Genomic DNA, 16,120 nt, shown 5'->3' with positions numbered 1-16,120 from the left:
CAATTAAGATGAATTCTATACTAATCAAGCACTGAACCATTAATTATACCCTTTTAACTTATATCGAGAAAAGGAATTTATGCTTAGCATTGAGGTTAATATGATTTGTTTTGTTTAAATTTGATTTTTAATAGATTAGTTTTGAAATTTAGATTAATTTGGAAATTTTTTTATGGTTAATTCATAATTTTTACAAGTTTTGGTCCATTAAGTGAACTCTAAGCTGCTTAAGAATTTAAACTCTAATTTTCCACTTTTGACTTATATATAAAACAAATAAGGAAATTGTTTTTAGCAATAAATTAATTCTGATGTCTCCTACGGAAGCTGCTCTCAACCTGACATTGGGGGCACCCTACTATCATACCTCCCCTTACCCCATTACATATGGGAATAAGGGTCATCTTAAATAAATTAATTCTGAAATTTGGATTAAATTAGAAAATTTGTAAATTTTTGCAATAAATTCACAATTTTTAGAATTTTAGGGAAATTAATATGAACTCTAGACTTCTCAAGAACTGAACCTCTAATTTCATCCTTTTTGACTAAAAATAAAAAAGGATTTTGTACTTAGTATCGTGGTTAAAAGAATTTATTTGGTTGTAATTTGATTTATAATATACTAATTATGAAATTCATATTGAATTGGAAAACTTTTAAAGTACTCATTTAATTCATAAGTTTAGAAATTTTGAGCCATTAGTGTGAAATCTAAACTACCTAAAGACTGAACCTATAATTTCCCCTTTTCACTGATATATCAAAAATTGTTCTTAGCAATAAATTAATTCTGAAATATGGATCAAATTAAAAATTTTGTAAAGTTTTTGCAAAAAAAATCATAATTTTAGAAGTTCCGACCATCAATGTGAACTCTAAACTGCTTAAGGGTTAAACCTCTAATGTTCCCCTTTTAACTTATAATTGAAAAAATGAACTTTACAGGAATTAAAACCTTAACCCATTGTCAAACCAAATAAATATTAATGACATGAGTGCACCGCATTACAATATATTTAATATGTATAACTTATAACATATGGTTAGGTTTTCAAAGAGAAAACCCTAAAGCCATCAGCTCCAACTTCCTCTCCTTGCACCACACACCTCCCTTCCTTAGTAGCCGTCGTTATCCGTCTTATAGACCAGTCAACGTTCGTCTTATAATCATCCAATCATCGACATTCAGAAGCACTTCGCGAACCCCTCAGGTCCCTTCATACACCCCTATTGCAGCACCCTAACCCTCCTCAGTTCAGACGATTTCTCCCCCCAAATCGAAGCGTTGTTCACTGTCAAATGTAAGCCTCCACTATTATTTTCCTTAGGATTTTCTGTGAAATGTGAAATTTTATTTGTTGGAACACTTGTATTTTCTGTAATTAATGAATACACATATACTCTTTGTACTTATGATGCAGTGGTTGCTAATATAACTGGTATACATAGTGCGATCAAGATAATGAATAACATAATCAGTATGCTTCATCTCTATCTTAATGGAATTAAAAAGCCATGATCCCTTTCCTTCTAAATATAATGTAAATTACATTTATTATAATGCAGGTGATTGTTTCAAAGCTTCCTAAAGTAAGCCTATATTTTTAGTGTAGAGACTGGATAAAAGTTTAAACATAGAAAATACTTAAAAATAAATTATGATTTTCTACTAATGTTGATAATTAGTTATGCATCGAACATTATAAACGCAACCATCTTTTATAGTTTTTTAACTTTTCATTACTCATTTCCTATTTTCTATTGGATGTTGTATATATTACTTATATACGATATGCAGTGGTAATATGTTTCCCATTCCAGATTGTTTCATAATGGTGGTCGGTGGTTGATGGTAGTGGTGATACAGAGGCAGTTGTGACATGGTCGAGATTTGGGGTTGGTTTTTGAAATTTTATGGGGAATGGATCAAAATGTAATGATTGTGTAATTTTGACTATTTATTATAATTTGTAAAAAGTGAATGTTATTATTATAACTTGTGAGAAGTTTTGGCCTTTATTGTAATTGAGAAAAAGTTTTGTCCTTCATTTTAATCGAATCGTTATAATTTATAAAAATTTTGCCCTTTATTGTTATTTATAAACAACTTTATCCTTTTTGTAATTTAGAAACAAATTGTCCTTTTTCTTAATTTATAAAAATTGTCCTAATTTTAATTAATAAAAGGTTTTTATAGTAATTTCACATTTTTAAAATTTTAATAAAGATTTTTTAAATTTATAATAAAATTATGACAATAATTTTTATCATTTATATAATAAAATTATTATATTATTGGTGACGATACCAATAATTAATGACAAATTTTATTATTATTTATTGACATAAATAATTGTCACTAAATATAAATTATAAAATGACGTTATACATTAATGTCACTATATGTTTAACTAAACGTGACAAAAATATATACATCGTCACATTTGACATTTAGTGACACACCTAGCGTGATATTCGTTCGTGACATCAAATTTTATGTCACAAAATACAAATAATGACATAAATGTAAGTTTTAATGACAATATTTTAGATGTCACAAATAAACAAATTTGTTGTAGTGCTCTTAACAAACAATTTTGCTAAGTGTGTTCCCAGGAAGTCGAATTTGCTTCAATAAGTCGATCATTCCTCCCATGTTAACCATAACAACATCCAGACCAACGTCGACTTTTGGTTTTGAAAATTATTTTGATTTGAAAATAAGCCCAGAAAACATAGAGAGATATCCGAGGCGATTTAAGTGCCTTACAATTCTCACGTTTGGAATTGAGCCGTCGATTTAGCCTTCGGCTTAAAAGAAAATTAGCTAAGCATGGTAAAAGCCATCCTTAGTATATTTAAAAACAAAACTTAAAATAAACAAATTGAAAGAAAATAAAAGAGATAATTTTATAAAGCTAGAGAGAAGAAGAGGAGTAAATTCTCAGTTGTTGAGAGATATGATTTTAGGCTTACCCTAAGAGGTATTTATAACCTACACAATCCTAAAAACAAGGTAAAGATAAATCCTAAATTAAAGAAATAAATCCTAATTAAAACACTTAAAACTATTTAAATTAAAATACCTAAAACAAAGATAAGATAAGATAAAATATAATATAATATAATATTTAAACTAATATCATAAAACATGAGTTTAATTCAAATCCGAATTGCAGAAACGTGTGGTTGATCCATTCGTTCTTCTAGCCGCTGACTGGACCTTCTAGAAGGTGTTGACTTCATCGCCACGTCAGATGTTTCATGTTCAAAGTCATGCTCACTAATCTAGCTTTGATTCCAAAAAAAACTGCAAAATTCCGTCATTTTAATGCAATTTCCAGAATCTAGTGTCTTGCACAGAAAATGAATCAAAACGAACAAATAAACCACAAAAACCAATGATTAATGAGCAATTTAAAAGCAAAATATTAACAAAATAAATCACTTATCAAACGTCTCTATCTGATACTAAATAAATAGATCTCTTACTCATAAAACTCTATTTTCCTTCCCCTCTTTACAATTATCATTCTAATTTGAACTTTGTACTATTTGATACCTATAACTAGGGACGACTAAAAATCCATGTTAAGAGAGAATTAAATATTTAAAATATTAAGATATACGAATTTGATCTTATAAAATTTTAAGGAGGTGAAAATATTTTTAAGAAAATTTTTCAAAGACTATTACTTCACTCGTCCCTAGATCCATCGCTGCCCATAACATCTTCATCCTCCCCTCGCAAAAGTATGATACATCATCACCATTTATCAATTAGTTACAATCTTCGTTACAAATTCTATAATTGATTCTTATGTATGTGCTAGACATTGACGGGGTTCACAGTGAATATGTGGCGATGACCGAATAAGAGATGAAAGCTGAAAGTTGTACAAGAAAAGCTTTAAAGGATTTGTATAGTCCATTTCACTTTTTTTTTATGGGGTTTGATGACTAAAGATAAATCGACTATTGGACAAGATTTGAGAAAATTGAAAGAGATAATAAAGTTGATTTTTTTCTTAGATTTAATTGTTTTAGGGATAACATTTAGGTAAACCATACTAATAAACTTTTATAGCTGATCTTTTACTTGTATCAATTAGATCACCTAATTATTTAATTGTGTTTAATCAAATATTTGTTGTTACTTTCCATTATTATTTGACATAATTAATGATGTGATAATTAATAAAATTTATATAATTATATATTTAATCACTGTTACTTACATATTCTATCAATTTAATCATAATTTTAATATATTAAAATAAAATTTAATCTTCAAATTAGATAGTGTCATATATTATTATTGTCAAGTATTATGACACATGTCACCACCGAATTGAACTACTCAATAGTTTATTTTGTACGAGGGCCAAATTTATTTAATTTTGATTAAATTTAATAATTTATTCTCTGCCAAATTTATTTAGTTTTGATTAAATTTAATAATTTATTCTCTACCATTCTGGGAGTGACGCAAAGAATGGGGGAAATAAGAGGTTTCAAACGTGGGACCCTTGGCTTGGGAACCAAACATTCAGCCACTGAGCCATGTTGGTAATCTGATTCAAAATATCCATATTACACTATATATGTTGTATTTTAAATTCTTAAATTCTTAATAATATTTTAATTTAAATTCACATATTTTATTATTATTATATTTTAAAATTAAGATAAAGAATAAAATATATTTTTTGAATACTATTAAATTAAGATAAAAAATATTTTTTTTCTAAAAAATTAAATTAAGAATAACATACATTTTTAAGTTAAGATAAGACTAAAATAAAATTTTAAATTAAAATAAAAATAAAATATATTTTAAAATTAAAATAAAAATAAAATATAATTTTTAAAATTGAGTCCCATTAAGATAAAAAATAGTTTTAAAAGTTAAGATAATAATAAAATATATCATTTAAATTGAAATATGAATAATATATATTTTTAAGTTAAAGATGAAAATAAAATATATTTTTAAGTTAGGATAAAAATAAAATTTATTTGTTGAAAGTGAAGATGTAAATTTAATTTAATATGTAAATTTAAGTTAAAATATGTAATAAGAATTTTAGAATTTAATATATAACATATATACTGTAAGCTGGATACTTTGAATTATATAACAACATGACTCATGGTTGAATGTTTGGTTCCCAAGCCAAGGGTCTCATGTTTTGAAACCACACGTGTTACCCTCTGAATGGTAGGAATAAACTATTGAATTTAATCAAAAATAAATAAATTTGGTTCTCCAATCGAGTGGTGAGACGTGTCGTAACATTTGACACCAATGACATATGGTATCATCTTATTTGAGGATTAAATTTATTTTAATTTATTAAAATTATGGCCAAATTAATAGAATATGTAAGTAATAGTAACTAAATATATAATTATATCAATTTTATTAACTGTCACATCATCAACTCTGTCAAATATTAACGGAGAGTAACGACAAGTGGCTTGATTGAACACAATTAAATAGTTAGATAATCAGATTGACAAAATTGAGAGATCGGTGGTAAAATGGCTAAATAGTCAAGTGGTCATTAGTATAGTTTACCCTAAATTTAAGATGAAAAATGGGAGAATGCATAGAAGCATTGAAGTAGATAGTTGAATTGATATCTTGCTAATGTTTTTATTAAGGTTTGCTTATACGATTTTCAACTTTACTCTCTTACATCCTCCATTTTCTTGATCTTTTAAGATTCATTAAATGTTTATCTCCTTAATTTATTCTTAACTCACCATTTAACTTCAAGATTTTGAACCTAAAGAAATTGATAAAATTGTTTCGCATGATTGGTTTTTACGATAGAGAATTTGGGGTCATCGTGTTTGACAATTTATTAGTCGTCTAGAGAAGATAAAAATTAGAGAAATTGTTGCATAGAAAAAAGAAAAACGATGAAAAATTTGAGATTTAACTCAAATATTTAAGATGATGATTAAATCCATATAATTTGGACTAATTTGACATAAGCTGAAAGTTTTGACACTTGAAACTATTATTTCATCAAATCATATAATCATTTGTATTAATTTTTAGGTAAATGACACGTTTATTATTCTCGTTATCATTTTTGTTCCATTTTAGTTATCTATTTTTTTCATTTAAATTTATGTTTTGGTTTCATTTTGGTCATCTACCGTTAATAAATTAATAGAACTGCTAACATTATATTTTTTTTTATTTTTCCAATGATAACGTGATATTACCTTATGATGACATATTAAAATTACTGCTAATATTTTAATGGTGAGTAACCAAAATGAAATCAAAACTAAATATTAAGTATGTTTTTTGAAAAAAAATAAATATTGTGATTAAATAAAATAAAAGTAATAATAGAGATACTAAACGTATAATTTATCTTTGATTTTTTAATAATCAGTGATTACACAAAAATTAAAACATATCGTTAACTATAATTTTATCAAAAAAAAAAGATAAAAAAATATGAAAATAGATGAGATATTAAATAAATAATTGTTTTAAAATATTTTGAAGGAGGCTAAAGCCGAAAGAGAAGCACCGTAATTTCGGGCCCACTTTCTAATGAGAGCGCGTGGGTTCGAATGGTTAACTACAATCAAGATAAGTTTGATGCTGTTCTATTCATTTATGTTTGGTTTTTCATTTTCCTTGAAGAGGTTAGGCTAAAATGTCCTAAAAATCTAAAAAGTTTATTTAGTTCCATTAATGATTTTGGGTTATCAGATTCAGATTGATGGGTCTTTGATTAATAACATGACAATGACTTTTTTTCTTTACAAATCATATCAAACACGTCAATGCAATTATTTTATTTAAGAATTGAAAACATTTTTAATTATGTATGGTACATAGATCTTTTATAAAAGCGATTGAACTTATAGAAATGATTTATGGTTATTTTATATCAAATATCGACGTGTTATTTTATATTTAAGAATGAGTTTATAAAATTTTTGTTAGAAAAATTGCGCACACATTGATACGAGAATCATATAGAAAAATAATAATGAGTAAATATCATTACAAAATAAATTGAAGGGAATGAAGGGATAAGAGATAAAATGAGTTTACTCTTATCTTGAGATTGTTATCTGAAATAATAATTTGAGACAATCAATCATGAGAAAAAAATCAAAAAAGTTAAACTTCTTAGAAGATAAGATAAAAATAAATGAAAATAAAATACTCATTTTATTTTGATCTATCGATCGGAATTAGTTGAAACATGTCGCTACATAGTTTCCTTAAGACATATTATCGGCCACTCCTTTGGTGCTCGAGTTCGTTGGTCGTTTGTCTCCTAGGATACAACAACTAATGATAAACTACATTAGCACATCTGCACAGATCACGAACGATCATTGCCTTCGACTATCACCGGAAAAACTAAAGAAGATAATTTTTTTTTCAAGATAAAAGAAGTTCTTGAAAAACTGAGTTGTGAGATATTTTGAGATGTGAAAAAACTAACAGATTTGCTCATTATCTATAGAGGTTTGCTCACTATCTATAGGGGATTTTCAAGAGAGATTTAATACAACTAAACATATTTTAATATTCAACATTAAACAGATAACAATATCTTTTAATTTGAAATATTCAAAAGATAAAACTAATTTTACCATTCAAACTTAAATAAGCATTATTTTAATTTGAAATATAAAAATATATATAATTATCTGTAATATTCAAAGTTAAAAAGGTAACAAATACATTTTTAAGTTGACAAATTCAAAGAGTAATTATCCTACTAATATTCAAATTAAATAATATATTTAATTTGTAAGTCGAAAGGTAAACTCTTTTTACTATTTAAACTTAAATAGATATTATTTTAATTTGAAATATACAAAAGTATATAATTATCTTTTTAATATTCAAAATTAAAAAGATAACAAATACATTTTTAAATTGACTTATTAAAAGAGTAATTATCCTACTAATATTCAAATTAAAAATTATATTTTAATTTGCAACAGTAAAAAGAACTATGAATTTAATATAAAAATTAAATTCATCAATTAAATTCACCATTTTTCCAACGATCCCCCACATGAATTAAATTGATGATTTAATCAAAAACTTTTTAGCACGATGTCGTGATAGCCTTTACGATTGATAGTTGCATAGGATAGGTAGGTGCCCTCCTTTGAACCATCCCTTGTGACTATATGTTTACTTTACTAGTTAAGCAGTAGATGCGATGTCTTTGAATTGTTCTACCATTTGTGTAAACGATAACATACTTCACATAAGTACCCTCTACAAGAATTTAGTTCTCATGGGCATGTCCTTAAAGCCATGGACATTTGTGTTGAGTTAATCTATTGATGAATCGGCCAAGAGGGGGGTGAATTGGCAATAAAAATTTCAGTGGAAGCTTTTGCAGAAAATTGAAAATATTTGCACAACGATTTAGAGTGGTTCGACTTTCTCAACCAAAGTCTACGTCCACTACCTTAGCTATCCACACTAAGGATTTTCCACAAATTCACTAATTTGTCTTTCTTTTGAGGACAAAGAGTAACCTTACAACTCCCTCAAGAGTTATACCCCAAATTCTTGAGAACATTCTCTCCCAAAGAGAAGAATACAAATTTCGTAAACTTACAGAAAAACCTCTTGAGGCAAGATGTTTGCACAATTCTAGAACAAAGAACGAACACTCAAGAATGAATACAATTGAGTACAAATGGTGTTCTTGAAAGCAAATATGAATATTGAATGGAAATAGGCTTGAATTTGCTCAAACGATAAGTTCAAGCCTTTCTCTTTGATTATCTCTTAATTTTTGTTTCTTGTTGTTGATCAATGGCTCCTGAGCTTGTTTAAATACACATTGGATCACTTCTGAACGTTGGGGAACATTGGTGAAGTCAATAGAGCCGTTATGGTGTAATTATCATTTAAAAAATCTGTTAGGAGCGTAGGTGTATCGGTACACTCTCTAGGTGTATCGGTACACTCAGTGTAAAATTCAAATATTTCGACCGTTGGTTGACCTAGTGTATCGGTACATCCCATGTGTATCGATACACTATTATATTCGATGTTTCTCGGAGCCAAGAGTGTATCGATGCATTAGTTGTGTATCAGTACACAAAATACATTCGATGTAGGGGGTGTATCGGTACATACAAGAGTGTATCGGTACATGCCTTGGTAAAAAAAAATTTGTCTCGATTAAGGTTCGAAATATTTTGTAAAAATTGTTTCAAAAATGTTTTAAGATTAAAACACAATTTTACACTTAAGTAAGGATTAAAATTGACATTTGAAAACTTGGAGTAATATTTTTGATATTCAAATAATTTAATTGAATATATGATTTAAAATTGAATAAAATCTTAAAATTTAATAGTACTTAATTTGTTATATCGAAACATCAAAATGTTTTCAACAATCTCCCTCTTTTGATATAACAAAACATTTAAGTAATTTTAAGATTTTATTTGAAAATCATTTTTGAAATCAATCTCCCCTTACTTTATTCTCCCTATTTTTGTTAAATCAAAAAGACTCTATAAAACATTTTTAAACAAGTTTTTTAAAGAAAATTTAGCCAATTGATTTATAACTAAATATAGCTTAAGCTGCTAAGATCATAATCAAGGGAATTGTTAGCTATTAGTCCATAATCAATATTCAAAAACAATGTGTAATGGTGATTGGTAATATTTTAACTAAGATGTAAATGATGCAAAATTTTAACATGTAAAATAATATTCAACAAACCAAATTCAAACAATTTAAAGTCAAATAACCATATATATATATATATATATATATAAACATCCAAGTTTAATCATCCAAACATCCATAACACAAAAATCTAAAAACATCCAAAATGTTTTAACAATATATAAGTTCAAATTCAACCGAAGAAAACAAAGCAATAAAAAGGTCTAATCATTCATTGGTGGATCGGGAGGTGACATATGTGCCCATAGACCATAGCATTGAATCGATGATTCATCGCTTCGTTATTAGCACTTAAATGGGACTCGATGGATGCAAACCTCATGTCAAGAGTCTCCATAAACGATCGAAATTATGGAGGCATATGACTCTCTTGTTGTACCGGCTCGTCCTCGGGTACGTGATCATCTATATCGCGTATGAGTTCTTCAAGCTCTGAATCATCTTTCGCAGCCGGTGTCGGAGGAGCTCGCGAAGAACTAGCACCCGGTGTTTTCTCGGTGGATCGAACCCATTGATCTTTTTCCTCGACCATCTTGATTTCTTCAAGGTTGTGAAATTTATTTGGTTCTTAAGAGGGATGGCTACATCAAGCGAGACCCTAAGATTGGATTTGATAAACAAATTACTTAGAAGACAACCATAAACTAAGGTTTTTATATATTTGGATGGGATATTGTTTAGGGTTCTACTAGCTCACCGAAAATAATTTGTGGCAAATTTATTTTCTTTTTATGTTGGATACAATGTATCCAACATAAATTTAAAACTCTAAGGGTGGATTACCTACCTTCGGATGGTTTAAACCACCAAGAGATGATCAAATGAAGAAAACGCTCGTGATAAGTTAACAAGGTACTTGCACTAGCCTTAGCTTTATAAGGTTTAGCCACAATTTATTTTTCGTTATCTAAACCCTCGTTATCTAAACCAAAGATGTTAGTGATTGTGTCGGAGTTGATATAAACGAATTGACCTAAGAGATAGGATCGAATCCCTACGGTGGTAGTTCGAGACTCGTTTTGGACATAAACCGCATTGGAATAGAAAATGCGAACGAGTTGGTGATAAACGATGGGTTTTAGCTGAAAGAGTTTATCAAAATTCCAAGATTTAAGGGTAGAAAAATATTGAAATTTCATATCGACCATAGCTTGGATTGAGGAGATACGCTCTTCTCGGATTTTGTATGACTCGAATGAGTTAACAAACCTATGGTAGAGATCTTCTCGACGATCAGGTTGGTTAAAGCAAGAATTAAGGATATTCATATCGGGAGCGTTTGGGTTTAGATTTTGACGTGGAATAGGAGGTCGATTTTGAGGTTGTTTTGATGACCGATTAGACGATGACCTAGGGCGTTTGGATTGAGACATGGTTAAATCGGAATGGAATTAAGGAATACCTATAATTTTAAAACACATGTATGCAATACAATCAATCCCAAAACTCAATAAGAGTCCTCAATATTCAAGGTTCTCTAAAAATATCCTAATAGGCAATTTTTGAAAACTATATTGAAAACAATATTTGAAAAATCATATTATGTATAATTTTCATGAAAACAACATAATTAAATCAAAAATAACAATTTTAAAACAAACCTATTTTTATTTCAAAAATTAGATTTTTTTTTTGAAAAATAATGTGTTTTTGATGAAATTCATTGTAGATTGTAGTGTAGATTATAGTTCTAGACTACAATCTAACAAATGCTCGATATCTAATTCAACCTAGAACTAATTAAAACTAGTCCTAAGTTTAAAATCAATAAATAATGGTTTTAGAAAATTTTACCTTGAAAATTTTGGATTAAGTGAGATATGATGTAGTTAGCATGATTTTGATGATCGTAGCAGGATTCTACGTAGAAAAACAGTTGAATTCCGACTTGAATAGATGATTTTTTAGCAAGATGAAGATTTTGGTGGGAAGGGGTTCAAACGACTGAGTGTTTAGAGAGTTCAGGTTTTGATAAAAAAAATAAAGTTTTTAGGGATTTAAACCCAAAACCCGACGGGTATATCGGTGCACTCTTGAGTGTATCGATACACATTCATAGTGTATCGATACACATTCATAGTGTATCGATACATAGCGAGGATGTATCGATACATAGATATCGATACACTATTGCACAAAAATTTCAAAAACTGTTTTAAACACTTATAATGCTAAATTAACTAGCTCTAGTGGTATTGACAACTCATATATCGAAAATTAACAATGTTCAATTAATCAAATCTATCTTTAAAATTTATTTGAACATATTATTAATTTTCACTAAAGATCATAAACTCCTCCTAACTTAAAAGTATTATTTTTATAAGCATTTTTCAATTCTAATTAAAAGTGCTAAAATTATTTTAAACACTAAGTCAAGGAAGATTGGTTAAACTTAATTCTCTCCTAAGTGTCCAAAATCTTTCTTTATCTAAAGGTTTTGTAAAAATATCTGCTAATTGATGCAAAGTATCAACATATTCTAGAACTACATCTCCTTTAGTGACATGATCTTTAATGAAATGGTGTCTTATTTCAATGTGTTTAGTTCTAGAGTGTTGGACGGGATTTTTAGTGAGACAAATAGAACTAGTATTGTCACACTTGATAGGTATGATACCTACTTCAATTCCATAATCTAAAAGTTATTGTTTCATCCATAAAACTTGTGCGTAACAACTACCGGCTGAAATGTATTCCGCTTCAGTGGTAGATAATGCAACACTATTTTGTTTCTTTGAAAAACATGAAATCATCATATTTCCTAGGAATTGACAAGTACTAGAGGTGTTTTTCCTATCTATTTTGTATCCTCCATAATATGCATCAGAGAAGGTATGCAAGCTAAAGCTAGAGTCTCTAGGATACAAAAGTCCTAAACTAGGAGTGTTCTTAAGGTATCTAAAGATTCTCTTAATGGCTTTTAGATGTGATTCTTTAGGATATGATTGAAATCTATCACATAAGCAAACACTAAACATTATGTCTGGTCTACTTGCAGTTATATAAAGCAAAGAGCCAATCATATACCTATATAATTTAACTTCTACACATTTACCTCTTTCATCTTTGTCAAGCTTTGTAGATGAGCTCATTGGAGTGGCTTGGGGTTTTTCATCTTCCAATCCAAACTTTTTGAGCATATCCTTGACATATTTTGATTGATTGATGAAGATGCCATCTTTTCTTTGCTTTATTTGGAGTCCCAAGAAAAATGAGAGCTCCCCCATCATGCTCATCTCGAATTCACTCTGTATTAGCTTAGAAAATTCTCGGCAAAGAGCATCATTAGTAGAACCAAATATTATATCATGAACATAAATTTGAACTACTAATAAATCTTTACCTTTTCTCTTTAAAAACAATGTAGTGTCAACTTTCCCTTTTGAAAAACCTTTTTCTATTAAAAAGTTTGACAATCTTTCATACCAAGCTCTAGGAGCTTGTTTTAAACCGTATAAAGCTTTTGTTAATTTAAAAACATGATTTGGAAATTTTGAATCTTTAAAACCAGGAGGTTGTTCCACATAAACTTCTTCTTTTATAAAATCATTTAAAAATGCACTTTTAACATTCATTTGATATAATTTAAATTCATTGAAACATGCAAATGCTAATAACATTCTTATTACTTCCATCCTAGCTACGGGAGCATATGCCCTCTTCTTGAGTATAGGCTTGAGCAACAAGTCTAGCCTTGTTCCTCATTATATTACCACTTTCATCGAGATTATTCCTAAATACCCATTTAGTACCTACAATAGATTTATTATTAGGCCTTTCAACTAATGTCCAAACTTTACTTCTCTCAAATTGATTTAATTCTTCTTGCATAGTCATAATCCAATTTTCATCTTTTAATGCTTCTTGGATATTCTTAGGATCTATGCATGAAATAAATGCAACATAATTACATATATTTCTAAGAGAAAATCGAGTTGTTACCCCTTTGGATGGATCACATATAATTTCACCATCCTTGACATAGTTGTATTCTCTTGGGTAAGAGATTTCCCTTTCTTCAATGGTTAGATTCTCGAGAGCATCGTGAGTTTCCTCATCTTTCACTTCTTCCTTTGATGATGGTTCTCCAATGTTATGTCCAACGTCATGTGTATTCATAATACCTATGTCATTATCAACACAAGAATCATTCCTCGGAAGGGGATTATCATTGAAAACAACATGTATAGACTCTTCTACCACTAAAGTTCTTTTATTAAATACTCGACAAGCTTTAGAATTTAAGGAATAACCCAAAAAAATTCCTTCATCACTTTTAGCATCAAATTTACCAAGATTGTCTTTACCGTTGTTTAAAACAAAACATTTACATCCAAATAGATGAAAATAGCTAATGTTAGGCTTTTTATTTTTGAAAATTTCATATGAAGTTTTTTTTTAAAATAGGCCTAATCATTACTCGATTTATAACATAACAAGCGGTATTTGTGGCTTCCGCCCAAAAATATTTTGACAAATTATTTTCACAAAGCATGGTTCTAGCCATTTCTTCTAAAGTTCGATTTTTCCTCTCAACAAATCCATTTTGTTGAGGGGTTCTAGGTGCTGAAAAATTATGGCTAATCCCATTTGAATTACAAAACTCAATAAATCCAAGATTTTTCAAATTCAGTACCATGATCACTCCTAACACTAGAAATGGAGTAACCTTTTTTGTTTTGGATTACTTTTAAAAACGTGATAAATTTTTCTAATGCTTCATCTTTAGTACTTAAGAATAGAACCCAAGTATATCTAGAATAGTCATCTACCAATACAAAACAATATTGTTTTCCACCCAAGCTAACAGTCTTAATTGGCCCAAAAAGATCTATATGGATCAATTGTAATACTCTACTAGTTGATATATCATTAATGGATTTAAAGGAAGCTCATTTATGTTTTCCTTTAGCACATGAATCACAGATTTTATCATTATCAAATTTTAGCTTTGGTAATCCTCTTACTAAATCTCCTTGAATTAGTTTTTGTAAAACACTCATACTAGTGTGTCCTAGTCTCCTATGCCATAACCAACTATCATGTTCATCTTTAGCAACTAGGCACAAGTTAGTCATATTAATAGAATCTAAATGCACCATGTATATGTTTTCTATTCTATGACCAACAAGCATAATCTGATTAGATGCAATGTCAACAATTTTACAACCATTTGTTTCAAATAAGACATTGTATTCTTTATCGCATAATTGACTAATACTCAATAGATTATGCTTTAACCCATTCACATATAATACTTTTTCTATTTGTATGGAAGAGGTATTACCTATAGTACCTATACCTTCAATGTAACCTTTTGATTTGTCACCAAAGGTTACCACTCCTCCATTTTTGTCGTTAAGATCTATAAACTGGCTCTTATCTCCGAAAATGTGTCTTGAGCATCCACTATCAAGGAACCATGAATTTGAACTTGTATTTTGCACCTTGTAGCAATGCTCATTCTCCTACAAATATAGATTAATTTTTTTATTTTTGGTACCCAAATTCTTTTGGGTCCATATTCATTAGTCCCTAAAATATTAGTCCCATTGGGTATCCATTTGTGTAGGATATCCTTATCTTTAGTAGTAATGAGTTCTTTAGGAACCCATATACATCTAATGATTTTACCATTAGAGGTTCTTTGGGGACCTCTATGATTGTAGTTTTTAAAACTTTTTTCTAACAAAGTTAGATTTTTGAATTTTCTCCATTTTCAAAATTTTTTGTTCTAACTTTATTGAAAGAAGCTTTAAGATCATCAATTTCTTTTTGATGATCGTCATGAACTCTTGAAAGTAAGTTATGCAAATCAGTATTTTTCTTTTCAAAATCTTCGATTTTGATTTGCAATTCTTTAATTTTACTTTCAAGATCATTGTTGGTCTTGGATATGAGATCATTTTCGTTTTTAAATTTTGAAATATCATTTTTATATTTCAAAAATAATATCATAAGCCGAAGCCAACCCAGTATATTCCTCTACTAACTCATCAAAAGAATAATCTTCGAAATCAAATGAGTTAGAGGTTACCTGAGAATCTTCCCCGGTGGCCATCAAGCACATGTTTACTACTTCGTATTTCTCTTCATTTGATGACTCATCATCATCACTCCAAGTAGCCACGTTTGCCTTGTGCTTCTTCTTGGATCAACTCTTTTTCTTTAATTATGGGCAATCGTATTTGACATGCCCGGGCTTTTTGCATTCGTAGCAAATGATCGGTCATTCTCCTTTGGTTCATTTTTTGAAGCCTTCATTTCTTTTGAATTTTCTTCCTCTATTAGGCTTCATTAATTTTCTGAACCGTTTGGCAAATAATGTCATTTCTTCATCATCATCGTCATCATCAGAATCACTCTAAATTTGAGAGCAACTCTAACGTTTTT

Source organism: Hibiscus syriacus, unplaced genomic scaffold (genome assembly GCF_006381635.1).
Source record: "Hibiscus syriacus cultivar Baekdansim isolate YM2019G1 unplaced genomic scaffold, ASM638163v2 tig00109916_pilon, whole genome shotgun sequence".
Taxonomy (NCBI): domain Eukaryota; kingdom Viridiplantae; phylum Streptophyta; class Magnoliopsida; order Malvales; family Malvaceae; genus Hibiscus; species Hibiscus syriacus.
This window is presented reverse-complemented; position numbering follows the sequence as displayed.